The sequence below is a fragment of the Herpailurus yagouaroundi genome, unplaced genomic scaffold (genome assembly GCF_014898765.1).
Source record: "Herpailurus yagouaroundi ecotype Mexico unplaced genomic scaffold, PumYag 162, whole genome shotgun sequence".
In the NCBI taxonomy this organism is placed as follows: Eukaryota; Metazoa; Chordata; class Mammalia; order Carnivora; family Felidae; genus Herpailurus; species Herpailurus yagouaroundi.
In genome coordinates, this window is record NW_024412403.1 from 16,347,991 (window position 1) to 16,367,110 (window position 19,120).

The 19,120-nt window shown below is 38.6% G+C and overlaps 1 long non-coding RNA gene across 1 annotated transcript in view; it reads right to left on the bottom strand.

Moving 5' to 3' along the window:
- Nucleotides 1–13,060, bottom strand: part of LOC121036040 (uncharacterized) — a 17,470-nt gene extending 4,410 nt beyond the window's left edge. The window contains exon 1 of the long non-coding RNA XR_005793196.1: nucleotides 11,969–13,060. This is a non-coding gene — a long non-coding RNA (uncharacterized LOC121036040). The remainder of the gene's footprint in view (nucleotides 1–11,968) is intronic.
- Nucleotides 13,061–19,120: the final 6,060 nt, after the last annotated feature.

Here is a 19,120-nt window from a genome sequence, read left to right on the forward strand (position 1 = left end):
AGCCATCAGCCCAGAGCCCGACACGGGGCTCGAACTCACAGACGGTGAGATCGTGACCTGGCTGAAGTCGGACGCTTAACTGACTGCGCCACCCAGGTGCCCCTTCTTTGTGATTTTCTTAATAACATCTTCTTTTCTCTAGTTTATTGTTAGAAAACAGTATACATATAATACACAAAAATATGTGTTAATTGTTCATGTTTTAACTGGTAGGGCTTCCTGTTAACAGTAGGTTATTCGTAGTTGAATTTTGGGAGTTTATATGTGGATTCTTGACTCCATAGGGGTTGGTGCCCCTAACTCCCATGTTATTCAAGGATCAGCTGTGTAACATTTTTGTGACTGCTGTCTGGGAACATAATGAAAAGGAAGATGAATGCTTCTCAGCCAGGGAGGGACAATACCTCAATGTCTCGCGAATGGAGGATGAGTTTTTATCTATTCTTTGTGTAGAATAGAGTTATATGCACAATTTTGGGGGGCAAAGAGTAGAATAAGAGTCTGTATCAGCCACTCTCAACCTTGATTACATAATTAAATCCCTTTTTTAAAAATAGTGATGCCTGGGTTCTACCTACACAGGTTTTGGTTAAGTGGGTGTGAATATAGCCTGGAAATCCAGGTGTTAAAAGAGCAAGTGAGGTGATATTAATGTGAAGATTGAGAATCCTTGGTCTATATGCTGTTCCTAATTCACACAGTAACAGTCGTCATTTTTTTTTTTAATAAACTTTTATTGAATTGAATTTTTCACCTTTGACTTTTATTTTAGTGTTAATATTGTTGGTTACAATGCTTATTGCTAGAATCAGGACTTCTGTATCTTGTTCCAAAGTCAAATTTTGTGGGCACAATTGGTAGCCATTCTTTATTTTAAATTTTTTTTTTCAACGTTTATTTATTTTTGGGACAGAGAGAGACAGAGCATGAACGGGGGAGGGGCAGAGAGAGAGGGAGACAGAATCGGAAACAGGCTCCAGGCTCTGAGCCATCAGCCCAGAGCCTGACACGGGGCTTGAACTCATGGACCGTGAGATCGCAACCTGACTGAAGTTGGATGCTTAACCGAATGCACCACCCAGGCACCCCATAGTCGTCATTTTTTATGTCCAGCCACCAGGTCACAGTAGGAATGTTATGTAAATAGAGGCATTTTTTTTTTTACTTTATTTCCAAAATATCCTTTAGAAAAGAGAAAATGCACTTAGAATGTGTATGTATATAGAATCATTTATATTATTTACAGAATACATTTATTTTTCCCTTCATTCAAGTTTCTTTGTAAAGTTAGGGGAAAGGTAAAAAAATACTTAATGATTCAGTGAGTGTTTATCAATCACCCCTACATGCCTGGCACACTGTTTATCAGATACTCATGTTGTGATTTTTCACACCAGCCATGGAGTAATCTCGTCCTCTGTCTTCTACAGATGGAAACTGCTGTATTCAGACAAGACATACAGTGTCCAAAAAAAAAAAAAAAAAAAAAAAGAATCAGCGAGACACCTGAACTTTGGCACGCCCTGTGGCAGTGACGTGTGGGTTCACTGATTTAAGTTCTCTCTGAATGCTACAAAACATTTTTAACAACAATAACCCTCTCCCCTCAAACTTAACCAAATAGCACTTTGATGTTCAGTGGAACTGGGAGAGTGGTTTGGAAAAATGTTCTTAGTTTATTGCAGGTGTTTGTCATCAAAATGGAATCACATTTCCAAGTTTTTGCTTTGAAAGCTGGCATTCAAAAAGATTTCAGAGATGTTTTATGGTGTAGTTCATTGCTTCAAGCTACTGAAATTTATTTCATTTCTATAAATGTATTATGTTATAAAGTAGCTGCAAAGTGTTTGTAAGACAGTCAACCTTATTGTTAAAAAAGGAAACAAGAAGCTAAAAATTTAGTTAATTTAGGTAACTAAGTTAGTTAAAGTTAATTCACAGGGCATTGCGTTAACAATGCTGTGTCAGTGTTTAACCTTTATAGCATTAGGCCAATGTTTAACAACAATAATGAAAAAATCTTTGTATGGGTAGGTTTAGTGGTTTTAGTCTGGTTTGGTAGCAAACTCTTTTATATTTGCTCAGGAGATGCCATCCACTGGCCCTAAGCAGAACCTTTTCTACTTTGGTTCACGATTATTCAGTGTGGGTTTGTAGACCTCCTGGTATAGAGGCTGAAACAAATATATGTGGATTTGCTCTTCCTTGAAGCCTCTCTACAATTATTCATGCAATCCATATGTTGGCTGTTTTGCGCCAGACTTTAAGTAGGGCTCGGCACCTTTTAGTGGCAACAAAGAATTTACTCTAGAATTTACCCTTACCCCAGTGCATTAGTGAGCAACGTAGATTTTCCTGATGTATTCGTAGAGGATGAGGAGGATGATTTTACACCTCAGGAAAATGGCATAAAATATCTTCAGCGTTCCTTCCTTGCGCCCCTTCTCCTGTGCCCTTCAGACCTCTGCCAAATGTCTTTTCACCCTTTCCATGCTGGCGCTAATCTTCCCAGCTTTTGCCTGGGCATCCATATCTCTCCCTTTTGTATGAAGATCAATTTAGTATCGGCACCTCCCTGCCAAGCTTGCATACTCAAATCCTGATAAAGCAGGAGGTCATTAAAAATAAAAATAAAAATAAAAAATAGTTTCCTATTGCTACGCTTGCCAGATTTAGCAAATAAAAATACCATCCGTGTTGCACGGGGCATACTTAAATGAAACATTTACTCAGTGTTTGTCTGAAATTCAAATTTAACTGGACGTTTTGTGTTTTACCTGGCAATCCTAACTCTCCCCTTTGGAAATCTTTCTGATCTCCTACCATTCAATATTCTTCTGGAGTTGAAAGCTGATGATTATCATAAACATTTGCCCTGAGCTGAGGTTTTGCTTTTTAATAGTCTCATGTTTAGTACGAGTCACAGTTTTCTATCTTTTTTGCTCTTCGTCAAACTCTGGTGAAAACTGTCAATGTCTAGCCTGACCGGGCTCCTTCGAGAAGTGAAAACATGCCACAGGGACTGAGGCTTCCTACTGCAAAGCTGCTCAGACCAGTGAGCCTTGTTTTCCTCTTCTCTGGACTGCGTCCTTCTGACTTCCGGCATATATTTGAATACCTCCAATGATACGCTATTAATTGAAAAATTCAGTTAGAAAACCTGGGGTTTTTATCTATATGCATTCAAGACCTGGATATTAGGTATTGATTTTGAACTCACTTTTCCAGTTTCCCGTTGGATATTTGCTAGAATGTAGAAACATTTTATTTTTATTTTTTTTTTAAATTTTTTTCAACGTTTTTGATTTATTTTTGGGACAGAGAGAGACAGAGCATGAACGGGGGAGGGGCAGAGAGAGAGGGAGACACGGAATCGGAAACAGGCTCCAGGCTCCGAACCATCAGCCCAGAGCCTGACGCGGGGCTTGAACTCACGGACCGCGAGATTGTGACCTGGCTGAAGTCGGACGCTTAACCGACTGCGCCACCCAGGCGCCCCTGTAGAAACATTTTAAACATATGTTATGGGGCCGCCCGCATCTGCTCCTGGAACTGCGCGTGGAAATGGAAAGTGTAATCATTAGACACGGCTACTTATTTTTCAGACTTGTGTTCAAACACTTGGCAGAGCAGCAAGAGAAAGCTTGAGTGCACGTTTTTCGTAAACTTTTCTTGTGAAAGAGGGCTTTTGGGGCAGATCTCATTTACTGATAATTCTGTGAAATTCTCATGAGGGATTAATTAACATAAACATATTCAGAATTACTAAGTTAAATTATGTTACCAATTACTGTTCTTTACGGTGCTGATTAAGAGGCACAGAAATTGTAGGATAGGTAGGCCCTGAATTTCTGGGATCCTACTGACTGGGTTTTAGAATCGAAGAAACTTTTATATTGATCAGTTAGAAAGTCAGTTTTGGCTTAAGGAGGTGGATATTTGGCCCATGTGTAAAATTCAGCAACCAGTAGATATGTAAGTTCTTACCACAGGGAATCAATAAATTGTCTTTCACGGCACAAGGGATCCCTCTGTCTCTATGCCGATGAGCTATGATTAATCAGAAAAGAAAATCAAAACATGCTTTCCTAGCCAAATGGCAGAACTGTACTATTGACTCTGGGGTAGAGGGCTGGTGGGCTGTTTCTCACGAGGTTGATAGGACAGCGTTGTTGCCTTGGTAGATGTATCATGTGGTCTGGCCTTCTGTCTTGTAGGCTCTTACGCTGGATTTTGGCAGAACACTGAGAGCAGATCCATCTCTCGTGAGCAGACTTGTTAAATAAGCTCACGAGGCCAAGGAATGAAATCAGAATATCTCTGTCTACGTCTCCAGCTGTGTCCCCAGGCCTCTTCTCCACTGTGCCTTCTGCTCCAGTCACACTTTTCTTTTTTTTTTTTTTTTCTGGATGCTAGGGTATTATTTTTTTTTCAATATATGAAATTTATTGTCAAATTGGTTTCCATACAACACCCAGTGCTCATCCCAAAAGGTGCCCTCCTCAATACCCATCACCCACCCTCCCCTCCCTCCCACCCCCCATCAACCCTCAGTTTGTTCTCAGTTTTTAAGAGTCTCTTATGCTTTGGCTCTCTCCCACTCTAACCTCTTTTTTTTTTTTTTTCCTTCCCCTCCCCCATGGGTTTCTGTTAAGTTTCTCAGGGTCCACATAAGAGTGAAACCATATGGTATCTGTCTTTCTCTGTATGGCTTATTTCACTTAGCATCACACTCTCCAGTTCCATCCATGTTGCTACAAAGGGCCATATTTCGTTCTTTCTTATTGCCATGTAGTACTCCATTGTGTATATAAACCACAATTTCTTTATCCATTCATCAGTTGATGGACATTTAGGCTCTTTCCATAATTTGGCTCTTGTTGAGAGTGCTGCTATAAACATTGGGGTACAAGTGCCCCTATGCATCAGTACTCCTGTATCCTTTGGGTAAATTCCTAGCAGTGCTATTGCTGGGTCATAGGGTAGGTCTATTTTTAATTTTCTGAGGAACCTCCACACTGCTTTCCAGAGCGGCTCACACTTTTCTTTTAGTTCCTGAATGTTCTGTCATGTTCTTTATTTCTCGTCAGTATGCTTGTATGTTGTTCCTCTTCCAAGGATATTGATCTCTGTTTTCAACATCACTCATTGAGCCCCGTCTCTCTGTCTATCTATCTTGCACATGCACACACACCCACACGTACACACACAAGCTCAGGGAAGCCTTTATGGATGCAGTACCCCCACCCCCTCCTGGCTGCACATTATGTCAGGTCCCCAGGCTCCATATCTCTTTTCATGCATGCCATTTTTCATTCTTATCATTATTTATTCAGTGTCTCCCTCCCCTGCTAGGTTGTAACCTCTGTGAGGGCAGACACAATCTAACACAGCATGACTGCATTATGGCTATGGAATTAATTGTGATGCCTTTGCTCTTTACTCCAGAGTTTCTATTCTCTTTGACAGGTTTGGGAACTCAAAGCTTAGGTCTGTGAGATGGATATGCTAGCCATCAGCGAGCATCTCTCTTGATGATTCTCAAGGAAAATTGACATTTACTTCTTATTGTTCAAATGGGGTCATTCAGTGATTTCTGCCTGTGTCCACGCAGAGAAAGGAATTAGCACAAGGTATCAGAACTAACATTCATGATTATCTGCCTAAGCCATAGACTCTGGGAATGAATGGGTTTAACACTGGTTGCCCCTGTCCTGGGCTGGCTCAGGTCTAGGCAGCTTGACACATGCTAGCTAAAGTGATTTTTGGAATTACACCATAAACCAGCTGGCCATCTGATTATATTATTATGAAAGTAAGTTCTTAAAGGAGTTTTTAAGTGACTTCCCATTACAGACTTCATTTTTTAAAATGACTTCTTTTTAGGTGCCTCTTCTTTCCAGGATGAGAAACCTTCAGACAGAGAGTTAGCTGATTTGGTAGATTTCATTCTGGTCTTGCTGGGTCCTAGAAGGAGAGGTAGACTGAGGGTCAAACCCAGACACATTTTGCCACTGACGGCCTGGTCTTACATGGGTCAGTTTCTTCATCAACATGCTTTCTGTGGCTCATTCTCATATAAAATTTTTTATTTAGTGTGATGGGAAGAGCATGTGATATAAGGGGATTCCAGGCCTCTTAAAAATCCCAGCTCCACGGTTAATGCATGCATGACCATACACAAGTGACTTAAACATTCTGAGCCCCAGTTTCCACTTCTGTAAAATGGGATAGCATTGGCACTCAGTAGTTGTCGTGAGGCTTAAATGAGATGATCCACGAGAAGTCTTTAGCGTAGTTCCTTGCACATGAGAAGCACTCATTAAATTGTTACTCACATTTGTAAAATGGGATCAGTAATGTCTACTGCTGGAATTGTGAGGATCAGGTAAGGAAGCATGTGGAGGAGCCAGGCTTTTTGTCCGGCCATGCATTTGTCCAGTAAGAGAAAAACTCTCTTCCATTCTCTTTCCACTTCAGAGAATGATATATCTTCCTGAAAACCAGGACAGACCTCCTTCTGCTGATGGTTCCAAGAACACAACACATTTCCTTCTTTTTAAAATTATTTTTTTCCTTCCATCTGAACTGGTTAGTTATCATTATTGCACTGATGTTATAATGACCAGCTTGTAACCTATACCCTATGATTTTACCCCATTTCTTCATCCTTTCCACTATCATATATTCCTTGTAGGAATCTTGGTCTTGAGTGATTCTGACATATTTTATTTGTGGGTCTCATCTATGTTATTTAGACCTCTGCAATCCCAAAGACAATGATGGCTGCTCCGATTTTTGCCTGTATCTCCTATCATCTAATTACATAGGTGCTCCTCAATTCTTAAGCAGGCTGCACTTTGAAATTTCTTTTTGATTGCTTTGATAAAAAATGTCACTGACAATTCATCTGGTTGTTAATTTGATTCCATTTAAGCAGAGAAAGTTTGAATTTTGGGCCCCCTAGTAAAATTCCAGATCATATCCCTCCTTATATTTCATTAATAGGAAAATGAAGAGCTTTATAGAAAAAAAAAGTTTCCTTTATTTTATGGGCCTTTTTACAAAGGACTAGCAGCAATGTTACTTACGTCTGTCTTTGTGACAACAAAGATGTTGCTTGCAAGTTTCGTTTACTTATTTCAGTATGTTTGCTTTGATTGAATTTTCTTTCTCCTAATAAGTTTTGGTCAATATGTTCTGTTATCAAAAGCCATTGCCAGTGTTATAGTTTATTTTCCAAGAGAGGCTTTGTTTTTCCCTTTTTATAGAATTTACTTGAGTTTTTTATTTTCTAAAGGAAAGTTATAAGAACCATTCCCTCCCTTCTTTCACATTTGTGGTTGCATTCGTTTTTCTCTTTAAAGAGGTTTAGGGTCATGACATTGGCTTCCAGGAATTCCATTAAGATTGACTGTGGTCTCAGATGGAGTCATTTTTTGCTTTTGTCACTGTCCTCCTTTCACTGAGGGCAGCTTCATGTTGCAAAATAGAAAGAAACTTCATCTTCTTATAACAGGATTGTAGTTAATGGCTCTTGGAGCAGTTAATTCTCTTCTTTGTTTATGTAAGTCTATATCCATGCTTGCTCAGTGCTTCTCAGTTGTCTCATGACAGTTTTTTTTTGGGGGGGGAGGGGACAATTTGGATTTGGTTAATCTTATTTAGTTATTTATTAAAATGTTTTAGAATTCAAGTATAATTGACATACAGTTATATGAGCTTCAGGTGAACAATATAATGGTTCAGCAATTCTGTACATTACTCAGTGCTCATCACAATGAGTGTACCCTTAATCTCTTTCCTTATTTCACCCATCATCTCCTATATCTATAGATATAGATATCTATATAAATAATGGAATATATATCTATATATATCTATATCTATCTATCTATCTATCTATCTATCTATCTATTATCTATCTGTCTAAGCTATCTGTCTATGTATCTACCTACATACTACATCTTCTTTATCCATTGGTCTATTGGGGGACACTTGGGTTGCTTCCATCATGTGGCTATTGTAAATAGTGCTGCAATAAACATAGGGGTATATATATATATATCTTTTTGAATTAATGTTTTTGTATCCTTTGGGTAAATACTCAGTAGTGGAGTTTTTGGATCATATGGTATTGTATCATAATTCTATTTTTAATTTTTTGAGGAACCTCCATACTGTTTTCCACAGTGGCTAATGCACCTTTCATTCCTATCAGCAGTGCATGAGAGTACCTTTTCATCCTTGCCAACACTTGTTATTTCTTGTGTTTTTCATTTTAGCCATTCTGACTAACCATTCTGTGAGGTGACATCTCATTGTGGTTTTGATTTGCATTTTCCTGGTGGTTAGTGATGTTGAGCATCTTTTCATATGTCTGTTGGTCATCTTATGTCTTCTTTGGAAAAATGTCCATCAGGTCCTCTGCCCACTTTTTAACTGGATTGTTTTATTTTTTCTGGTGTTGACCTATGTAATTTCTTTATATATTTTGGATATTAACCTCTTATTAGATATATGATTTTGCGAATATCTTCTCCCATTCGATATATTGCCTTTTTGTTTTGTTGATGGTTTCCTTGACTGTGCAGAAGTTTTTTATTTTGGTGTAGTCACAATAGTTTAATTTTGCTTTTGTTTCCCTTGCCAGAGGACAAATACCATATGATTTCACTCATATGTGGAATTTAAGCAACAAAACAAATGAACGAAGGAAAAAAGAGACAAACAAAAAATAGATTCTTAAATACAGAAAACAAACTGATGGTTGCCAAAAGGGAGGTAGGAGGGGGGATGGATGAAATAGATAAAGGGGATTAATAGTACACTTACCTTAATGAGCACTGAGAAATGTATAGAATTGTTGAATTATTATATTGTACACATGAAACTAATATAACACCATATGTTCTTTATACTTGAATAAAAAAATTAAATTTGATCATTCTAACAATGTTGTGAAGTGGAGAGAAGTCTGAAATGTGGAGGCATGATTTGTCCAAGTGATGAATCTAGAACCAGAGCTCTGATCTAGTGTCAATTCAGTAGTTTATATAACAAACACCTAATGAGCATTTCATCACTGACTAAACACTGGGAACCAAAGACAGAGTTAAGTCCTTGATCAGGAGGACTTCGTCATATAGAGACAGAAACGCATGGAACGCATATATGACTACAAAGAAAGTGTGCAGAAATATAAGCAAATGTCTTACATGTTAGCGGCATTTACAGAGGATTCCTGGATTAAATAAGGCATGAATGTGTGTTGCCTGATGGAATGCCTGTGAACAGACATTTCAAACAGAAGGACTAACACATGCAAAGGGTAAAGGGCCATGGTATATATATGGGAGATGGCTGTGAATCTTAGGTCAGTAATTTAGGCTGGGTTTAGGGATGGTGGTTCTTTTGGTCTCCTCTGGTCTTGCTTACATGTCTAGGAAATGGCTGGCTGTTGGCTGGGGCAATTGGGATGTTTTGACTTGTTCTACAGGCCTCTTATTACATACAGCAGGCCAGCCTGGGCATGTACTCATGGTGATGACAGAAGTGTGAGAATATTAACAGAAATAGGCACGTTTTCTGTCCTTGTTGTGTAATATTGTCAGTATGTCATTGCCCCAAGAAGTTACATGGCTGAGGCAAGAGTCAGAGTGGGAATATACTCAAGTGGAAAATGCAGTGGATGTAGGGAGAGGTGAAGAATTGGGGGCACATTTGCAATCTATTGGGGGTAAATGCTAGAAGTAAAACTGCTGTGTTAAGGAACCTGCATAATTTTAAAGTTTGGTTGTCTTCCTGAAAAGTACCAATTTACGTTATTATCGAGGTTGTATGAAAGTATCCATTACTCTATACTTTCACCAGCACAAGAAAAAAATAGCATATTATGTATTGACCTACCATTAAGTTTATTTAATTTACAGAGAGGTTGGACTTTTTAAAGGCAACAGCAGCTTTATTGAGGTGTAATTCACACACCGTATAATTTATCCACTTTTATTATTATTTTTTAATGTTTATTTATTTTTGAGAGAGAGAGAGAGACCAAGCATGAGCAGGGGAGGGGCAGAGAGAAAGAGAGAGAAGGAGGCACAGAATCTGAAGCAGGCTCCAGGCTCTGAGCTGTCAGCACAGAGCCCAACATGGGGCTTGAACGCACAAACTGTGAGATCATGACATGAGCAGAAGTCAGATGCTGAACTGACTGGGCCACCCAGGTGCCCCACCAATTCACTCGTTTGAAGTGTACAATTCATTGGCTTTTAGTATACTCCCAGAGTTGTGCAACCATCACCATAATTTTGGAACATTTTATATTCCCTTAAAAGAAATCCCATATTCATTAGCCATCACTCTTCATTTATCCCCATGGACATTTAAAAATTGTAAAAATTCAGGGACACCTGGATAGCTCAGTTGCTATCTGACTTCGGCTCAGGTCATGATCTTGCAGTTTGTGAGATCGAGCCCTGTGTCAGGGTCTGTGCTGACAGCTCAGAGCCTGGAACCTGCTTCAGACTCTGTGCCTCCCTCTCTGCCCCTCCCCTGCTTGTACTCTGTCTCTCTCTGTCTCTCTCAAAAATAAATAAACATTAAAAAATTAAAATAAATTGTAAAAATTCAAAAGTTCTCTCTCTATGAGTTTATAAATTAAGCATACTAAACTTTTTCCATCACATATATTACAATTATTACCTAAGTTTTTAGAAACTATTTGTTTCTCCTTTTGTGATATGTAGAAGTTTTAATTTTTTATTTAAGTATCCATATTTTCTGTTTGAATAGGTATAATTAGATGTAGATTGGTGAAAACACAAGATAATGCATTTATGGATAACTTTCCTGAACTTTATGTATATATTGAATGAACTGGATTTGTTGCTTTTAACTAGGAGGGGAACCTAGGTCTTGACTGTTTCACAAAGATACAAGTCTGTGTTAGTCAGGGTTCGCCAAAGAAACAGTCAATAGTATACATATATATGTGTGTGTATTTACATTTATACATGTAAAAGAAGGCATTGGTTCACCTAGTTATGAGAAGTCCCACAATCTGCCATCTCCGTCTGGAGACCCAGAAGAGCTGGGGGTGTAGTTCAAAGCCCTGAGAACCAGAGAGTCAATGGTGTAGATTCTGGTCTGGTTCTGAAGGCCTGAGAACCAGGATTACTGAGGGCAGAAAAAGATCTGTATTCTAGCTCAAGATACAAGAAAGAGAGAGAATTCAATTTTCCTCCACCTTTTTTTTTTTTTTTTCTGTTCAGGTTTTCAACAGGTTGGATGATGTGCACCCATATTGGGAGGGCCATCTGCTTCACTCAGCTCACCAATTCAGATGTAATATTTTCTGGAAATACCCTTATAGACATATAATATTGAAATGATATTTAATGAGTTATCTACATATCCCTTCATCTAGCAAAGTTGACACATAAAATAACCATCATAAGGTCCATTTCTTTGGCCTAAATGCTTATAAATGTTGAGCATCAAAAGCAAATATTTTGGACACACGATATTTTGAAAATATTTTGAACACATATTTTCCTAAAGTTATGTATAAATTATGTATAATGCACATACTGGATTATTAGGTGCAGTTCTGTTCTTCATGTCAAATAAAATTATTGAAATAAGAAATTGACCAAAAGAATAAAGAGCCTCTCAACAGACCATGCTGCAAAGATTAGGACTATTCAATTTTGAAAAGTCAGAAGGGAATATGGCTAAGAGGTGATAAACACTGACATTGATATTTGAGCAGCATTTTCATTTTGGAGGAAGTAGTTTTTGTATTAAGACAAAACGAGATAGTCTAACAGAACTGTACAGTAAAAAATCAACTTTGCAGTTTGTCTGTACCTTGCACATTCCAAAGAAAGATGGACCTTTGCCTCGCTCCTGGAAGGCAACCTCTGAGCCCTTGGAATATCCTGCTCGATAAGAGTGTCTTTGTTACCTGGTGGTGGTATCAGCTTGACCTCTGGAGGAACTGGAGGCCGAAGGTCAGTCCCATGGGCAGTTCGCCTGGACACCAAAGCTCAGGTGAGCCTTCCTGGTTGGCAACACTGTCTGCGTGTCGTCTCACATTGTAACAGGGAGAATTAGGCTGGTCACATGCATGAACTGCAAGAGAACTAGAAGCATGTACTTGGTTTCTGCTGGAGTTTGCTCTATGTACCTTTTTCCATTGCTGACTTCAATCTGAATCCTCTTGCTATATAATAAACTATAATTGTAACATGACAGGTTTTCTGAGATCTGTGAGTACTTCCAGTGAATCACTGAAGACCTCACAGGAACATACCTGGAAAACTCTAGCATGGGTTCACGGGTGGTCACATGCCCTGTTTAATTGATGATGATGTTAGAGATTGGTGAATAGGCTGCACATCTCTAAAGTTAAACATACATAACAGGAGGCATACAAAACTGCGTTCTAATCTTAAGGGAGTTCCCTGAGTTTATAAGGAATTCACCTGTAGGTAGGAGTCATGCAAGGGAAGTGTGCTTTAAATTAGATGTTATAAGGTGCCTCGTTAATATCTGCCGACCTATTCCTGGGTGAATATATCCCATGTTCCTTGAGACAGGCCTTGGAAAAAATCTGAAAAGTAAAATAGTAAAAGCCACCTTAGTAGAAGTTATTTAGGAACCAGAGAGAGGAAGGACCATGCTTTGGGGAATCTCTGGAGATCTATAAACATGATGAGAAAGCTCTTGCTGTCTCAGTGAAAAGCCTTGACTGCACAAAAGTGCAGCCTGCCTGGAGGCCCTGGTGATACATGAGTGATGTCACTGAGTGGTGATGTCACAGTCATAGCTCAGGAACAATACCAGGGAAGGTTCAAGAGTCAGAGAAGCAGAGGCAGGTAAAGATGACCAGCAGGCGACGAAGATGTCAAACACAGCCACAGAAGAACTGTAATGGTGACTTAGAGCAATTCCTGTCTCCCAGGACTCTTCCAGGGGTTTGGGGCTTGAGGGATTTGAACAACTTCTTTGCTGCATAGACAAAGAGTGTGGTCACTGTAGTGAGTAAAACCTTAGTTTTAACTAAATATTATGGTGATCTCTTTGAATCTTAAGGTTGGAAGGAAGTTTGGAAGTTGTCTAACTCAGTCTCCCAAAGTCACCCAAGCAGAAGCCGATGGGGTCTCATTTGCCACATCAGTACCTGATCCAGAGCGATGGCGCATCTGATGAGAATCCAATTCTTATTGGATACTGAGGCTTTTCTTGCTATGGGTAGTTATAGTTAGAGGTTTTTTGTTTGTTTGTTTAGAGTGTCACACATGCTTTGTGGGCAGAGGGTGTCACATGTCATATGTCTAAGAGAAAGTATGTGCCAACTAAAGGAGAAATTCTCAGGCAACAGCAGCGTTAACTTCAGGAATAAGTGCATTTTTTAAATTATGAAGAAAATATTTAAGTAAGCCTCTCTTGCATACCCAAAGGAGGCCAGGAGCTAAGTCTCAGGTAGGTGTGCGGAGTAACATTCCTCCACCTTATAAAGAAATAGACATCTTGAAATTGTCCCCTCATGCTTGGGATGTTGGGAACCGGAAGGAGAGGGATGTTGGGGAAGGTCTGGAGAGGAAGCGCTGGGCAGACATGGCAGGCGCCCATGGCCCAAGGAGAGAGAGGACCCATGAGAAATACATGGGGAGTGGCTAAGAATTTCAGGAATAGGGTGTCTGAGAATTCAGTTTGAAGTTCTTATTTTACTTCCTGGTGTGTTGTGTCCCTTACCAAAGCATAATTTTCAAAAACCTAAAATCATGATTGTGTTACAAGAATTTTATTTCATTCATAGCTTAAAATCATGTGTTTAAAGGATAATTTGAAGAACACACACACACACACACACACACACACACACACACACACATTTAGGTAATCAGGAATGTCAAATAGATGCAAAATTGAGTGATATTCTACAGGGGAATAAAGTGTAAGGCTTGAGAACATCATTTTTACAGGATGGAAGTCAATTGTATTTCTCCTAGATAAAATTCAAATATGTCCTTCTTAGTTTCTATAGCTTACTCCTTCAGAGTTGTAAGATAGCCTAGTCAGTGAAGACAGTGCATACCCCCTGGAGGTTCTGGTAGACAGAGCCAGCACTGCAGGGAAAGGGCACCCAGCAATTACTTTTGCAATTACTGTGCCCCGTTTCCAAGTCTTTGACATCCCCCTGAAACCTTCAACTGTCCATAAAACTCTGTGTTTTTTTTAAAAAAATTTTAAATGTTTATTTACTTTTGAGCGAGACACAGAGACAGAGAGAGACAGAGAGACAGAGCATGAGCAGAGGAGGAGCAGAGAGAGAGGGAGACACAGAATTGGAAGCAGGCTCCAGGCTCTGAGCTGGTCAGCACAGAGCCCGACATGGGGCTTGAACTCACTGATGGTGAGATCATGACCTGAGCTGAAGTCGGATGCTCAACCAGCTGAGCCACCAGGTGCCCCCATAAAACTCTGTTATAGCCGCCACCACATTTTAACGGTGCTTTGTAAAAATGAAAGTGGGATGAATGTGGACAAATGTCTGTAAAGCAAGACCAAAGAAAACAGCACGTAGAGAACACCAGATTGTAAGTGGATACCAAGACTCAAGCTGAGAGTGGGGCTAGAGTAGAAATCCTCAGGCATCTCAAGGAAAAAATCTGGCCTTTGTGGCATTTGGGAGGGGGTATTAAACAATTTTATTTGGATAATAAAGTAATGGAGGATCTCAGAAGGCTGGCAGGCTAATGGACATTTGTGTTGATAGATTTTTTGGATAGTAGAATTTGTGAGAGAGGAGGAGAGACTTTAAGTGAACTCTGATATTTTCCTCCCCATTAATAACTCTTTTTTAGGGTTTTAAGAAAGATAGCACATGATAATTAAAAACATTTTTATGGATCATACATATCAGTAAAAATAAATCAGTAAAATGCAAACAACAAAATTTATAGAAATCAATGGGTATGTAAAAAAAATTAATAAAAATATATTTATTGAGAAGTCTTATTCACATTCTTGTTCCTGTTCCTCCTATGAGGGTAGCTTTTTATTAAATTTCTACATATCCCCCTGTTGTTTTTATGGAGATATATAGACTATTTTTCTCTCTGTTTAACAAAAAGTTAGCATTCTTTATGCTGTTTTGCATCTTACTTTTAATTTAATGTATCTTGGAAATCTTTCCATGTCACTGCCTACAGGTCTTCCTCATTCTTTTTGGCTGCTGTATAATATACCATTATGCAAATGTACTATAGCTTATTTTATTTTAAAAATGGACACGTGGGTTTTCAGTCTTTTTAAAAATTTTAATACTTAGTTAACATATAGTGCAATATTGGTTTTAGGAGTAGAATTCTGTGATTCATCACTTACATGTAACACTCAGTGCTCATCACAGGTGCCCTCCTTAGTACCCATCACCCATCTAGCCCATCTCCCACCTCCCTCCCTCTGTCAACCCATAATTTGTTCCCTATCATTAAGAATCTCTTGTGGTTTGTTTCCCTCTCTCCTCTTCCCTGCTCCTTCCCATATGTTCATCTGTTTTGTTTCTTAAATTCCACATATGAGTGAAATCATATGGTATTTGTATTTCTCTGATTGACTTATCTTGCTTAGCATAGTACATTCTAGCTCCATCCACATCATTGCAAATGGCAAGATTTCATTCTTTTTTATGGCTACACAGTATTCCTTTGTATATGTATACCCCATCTTCTTTATCCATTTGTCCGTCGATGGACATTTGGGCTCTCTCCATAGTTTGACTGTTGTTGATAATGCTGCTATAAATATTGGGTGCATGTTCCCCTTCAAATATGTATTTTTGTATCCTTTAGGTAAATGCCTAATAGTGCAATTGCTGAATTGTAGAGTAGTTCTATTTTTAGGCTTTAGTTTTTTGAGGAACCTCCATACTTTTCTCCAGATGTTTTCAGTCTTTTTACATTAAGTATCATGCTACAGTAAATAACCTTGAACATGCAACATTTCCCATGAGTGCAGGTATAACTGTTAGATAAATTCCCAGTAGCGGGATTGCTGGGACAAAGGCTAGGTGTCCTATAGTTAGTTGCATTTTGGTAATTACCCTCTTATAGGGGTTGTGCGCCCTTGTACTTTTTTTAGTAATAATGAGAAGAGGGCATGATTCCCCATGGCCTTGTGGTGCTGGATAGCTTCTCCTGATCTACGCTTTAGCATTCTCCATACTGATCTGGGCCATCAGAGGCTAATTTTAATGTTCATCATTAAGAAACTACCTTGTCTCAGGCTCTGTGCTGACAGCATAGAGCCTGGAGCCTGCTTTGAATTCTGTGTCTCCCTCTCTCTCTGCTCCTCCCCCTCTCATGCTCTGTCTCTCTCCTTCAAAAATAAATTAAAAAACATTAAAAATAATTTTTAAAAAGAGACTACCTTGTCCTACGGCATCTTGTTGGGTTCATCTAATGAATGGAAGATGAGGAGGCTGGAGAGGGAAGAGAGAGAGATCATGGAGCTTGTTTTCATTTCTTTTCATAGGTTTCTGTGGGTTGACTGACTCCCTTTACCAAAGACCCCAGCTCTGTCTCCTACTTCTGTTGTCTCTGGGTTCTGGTAGTTGCTTACTGTCTTTGCTCCTTCAGGCCTCAAGGTGGTAGTAACTTTCAGCTTTTGTTAATTTCTCTGCCTGCTGGGTCCCCTTAATCTGCAGCTCTGTAAGTATTCTTTTTGTAAATAGTCACCCCATTAAATGTGTCCTGTATTTCATTAAATGACCTTGACTGGAACATATGCCAGCAGAGTATGTGGCTAAACTTTAATTGACAAGCTGATATGCGAGACTGGTATTTAAGTCTAAGTTTTAACTTGTTTTTATTGTACTATGAGAGGCTGAGCATCTTTTCATAAGTGTAAGTGCCATTTATAATTTTTTAATTCTGTGAATTACTTATTTCCTTTGTCCATTTTATTCACTTATGTATTCATTTATACCTGTAAATTCATTTATAGATTATTCTGGAATATTTTTGTTTTATTTTTTCATATACATATTTTTTATTCATTTGGAGGTTTTCTGGTTATGGTGTGAGGTATGGATTTGACTTTATATTTTTCTAGAGATTCCTGGAGAAGTGGTAACACATGAATGAAAAAGACCATTTTTCAAAGAATTCTTAGACTTGACCCCAAAACATGATGCATAAAATGAAAGTTGATAAATCAGATTTAATCAGAGTTAAACATTTTTGCTTTGTGAAAACCCATGTGAAAAGGATGAAAAGATAATATATAGACTGGGAGAAAATATTTGGGAACTACATTCCAACAAAAACTTATATCTAGAATACAAAAAATTTTTTCAAAAGTCAACCAAATTCATGTAAAAAATCCAAGTGCAAAATGGCAAAAGATATGAACAGATATGTTAATGAAGAAGGCATACAGATAGCAAGTAGGCATGTGAACAGGTATTCAACATTATTATATATTAGGAAATGCAAATTAAAACCATGGTAAGATAGCACTACATACCTATCAGAATGGATAGTATATAGTGACCAGAGCAAATGCTAGTGAGGATATAGTGAAACTGAACTACACGTATGTTGCTGGTGGGAATGTGAAATTATACAGCCGTATTGGAGAAGTTTGGCAGTTTCTTATAAAAGAAAACTTCAGGGGCACCTGGGTGGCTCAGTTGATTAAGTGGCCAACTCTTGATTTCAGCTCAGGTCAGGGTCTCATGGTTTATGAGTTTGAGCCCTGCATCCAACTCTATGCTGACAGTGTGGAGCCTGCTTGGGATTCTCTCTCTCCCCCTTTCTCTCTGCCCCCCCTTGTCTGTCTCTCTTTCCAAATAAACTTTAAAAAAATTTAAAAAACTGCAATTTTCATATGACTTAGCAATTCTACTTTGGGGCATTTATTGTAGAAAAATGAAACCTAATATTCATATGAAAACACACACAGTGTTTATAACAGCTTTATTTGTGATACTGTAAAATTAGAATCAGTCTGCCTGCCCTTCAACAAGCAATTGGTAAACTGTGGTGCATACATACCCTGGAATACTACTCAGTAATAAAAAGGAAAAGACTATTGATACACACAACAACTTGGACAAATCTCCAGGGGATTATGCTGAATGAAAAAAAAGCCAGTCCTAAAAAAACATGGCATATTGTGTGATTCTACTTACATAATATTTTGAAGTGACAAAATTTTAGAAATGGGGGACAGCCTAGTGGCTGCCAAGGACTGGAGACATGAGTTGGGGGGGAGGGGAAGTAGGAGAGTGTGGTTATATAAAGACCACATGAGAGATCCTTGTGGGATCTGTTTAGTATCTTGACTGCGATAGTGGGGAGTCCTGCATAGGTGATAAAATCATACTGAACACACACACACACACACACACACACGCACACACACACAAGTACAAGTACAACTGCGGAAATCTGAATAAGGTAGGTAGATTGTGTCAATGTCAATCATATTTTACTATTCTATTTTGCAGAATGTTGTCATTGAGGGAAATCTGGCAAAGTGAACAAAGGAACTCTCTGTATTATTTTATATACTGCATGCGAATTTATAATTATCTCAATAAAAATTTCATTTAGGAAAGTTTTTTATTCCTGTAGATTTGAGATTCCAACTTTTTCATGAATTAAATTCCCTATATATTAATGCCTTTCCTAGATATTATATTTTATTTTATTTTATTTTATTTTATTTTATTTTATTTTAATTTTTATTTTTTCAACGTTTATTTATTTTTGGGACAGAGAGAGACAGCATGAACGGGTGAGGGACAGAGAGAGAGGGAGACACAGAATTGGAAACAGGCTCCAAGCTCTGAGCCATCAGCCCAGAGCCCGATGCGGGGCTGGAACTCACGGACCGCGAGATCGTGACCTGGCTGAAGTCGGATGCTTAACCGACTGCGCCACCCAGGCGCCCCTATATTTTATTTTAATTGGTCTTATGTCTGGACAACATGAAGATTTTGAACTTGCCGTTTCTGAAAGATGGCTGATTTATAAATAGATATTTTGAAATTTCACTTATTACATCACCACCTATGGTAAATTATTTCCAAAAATGGCTCCAA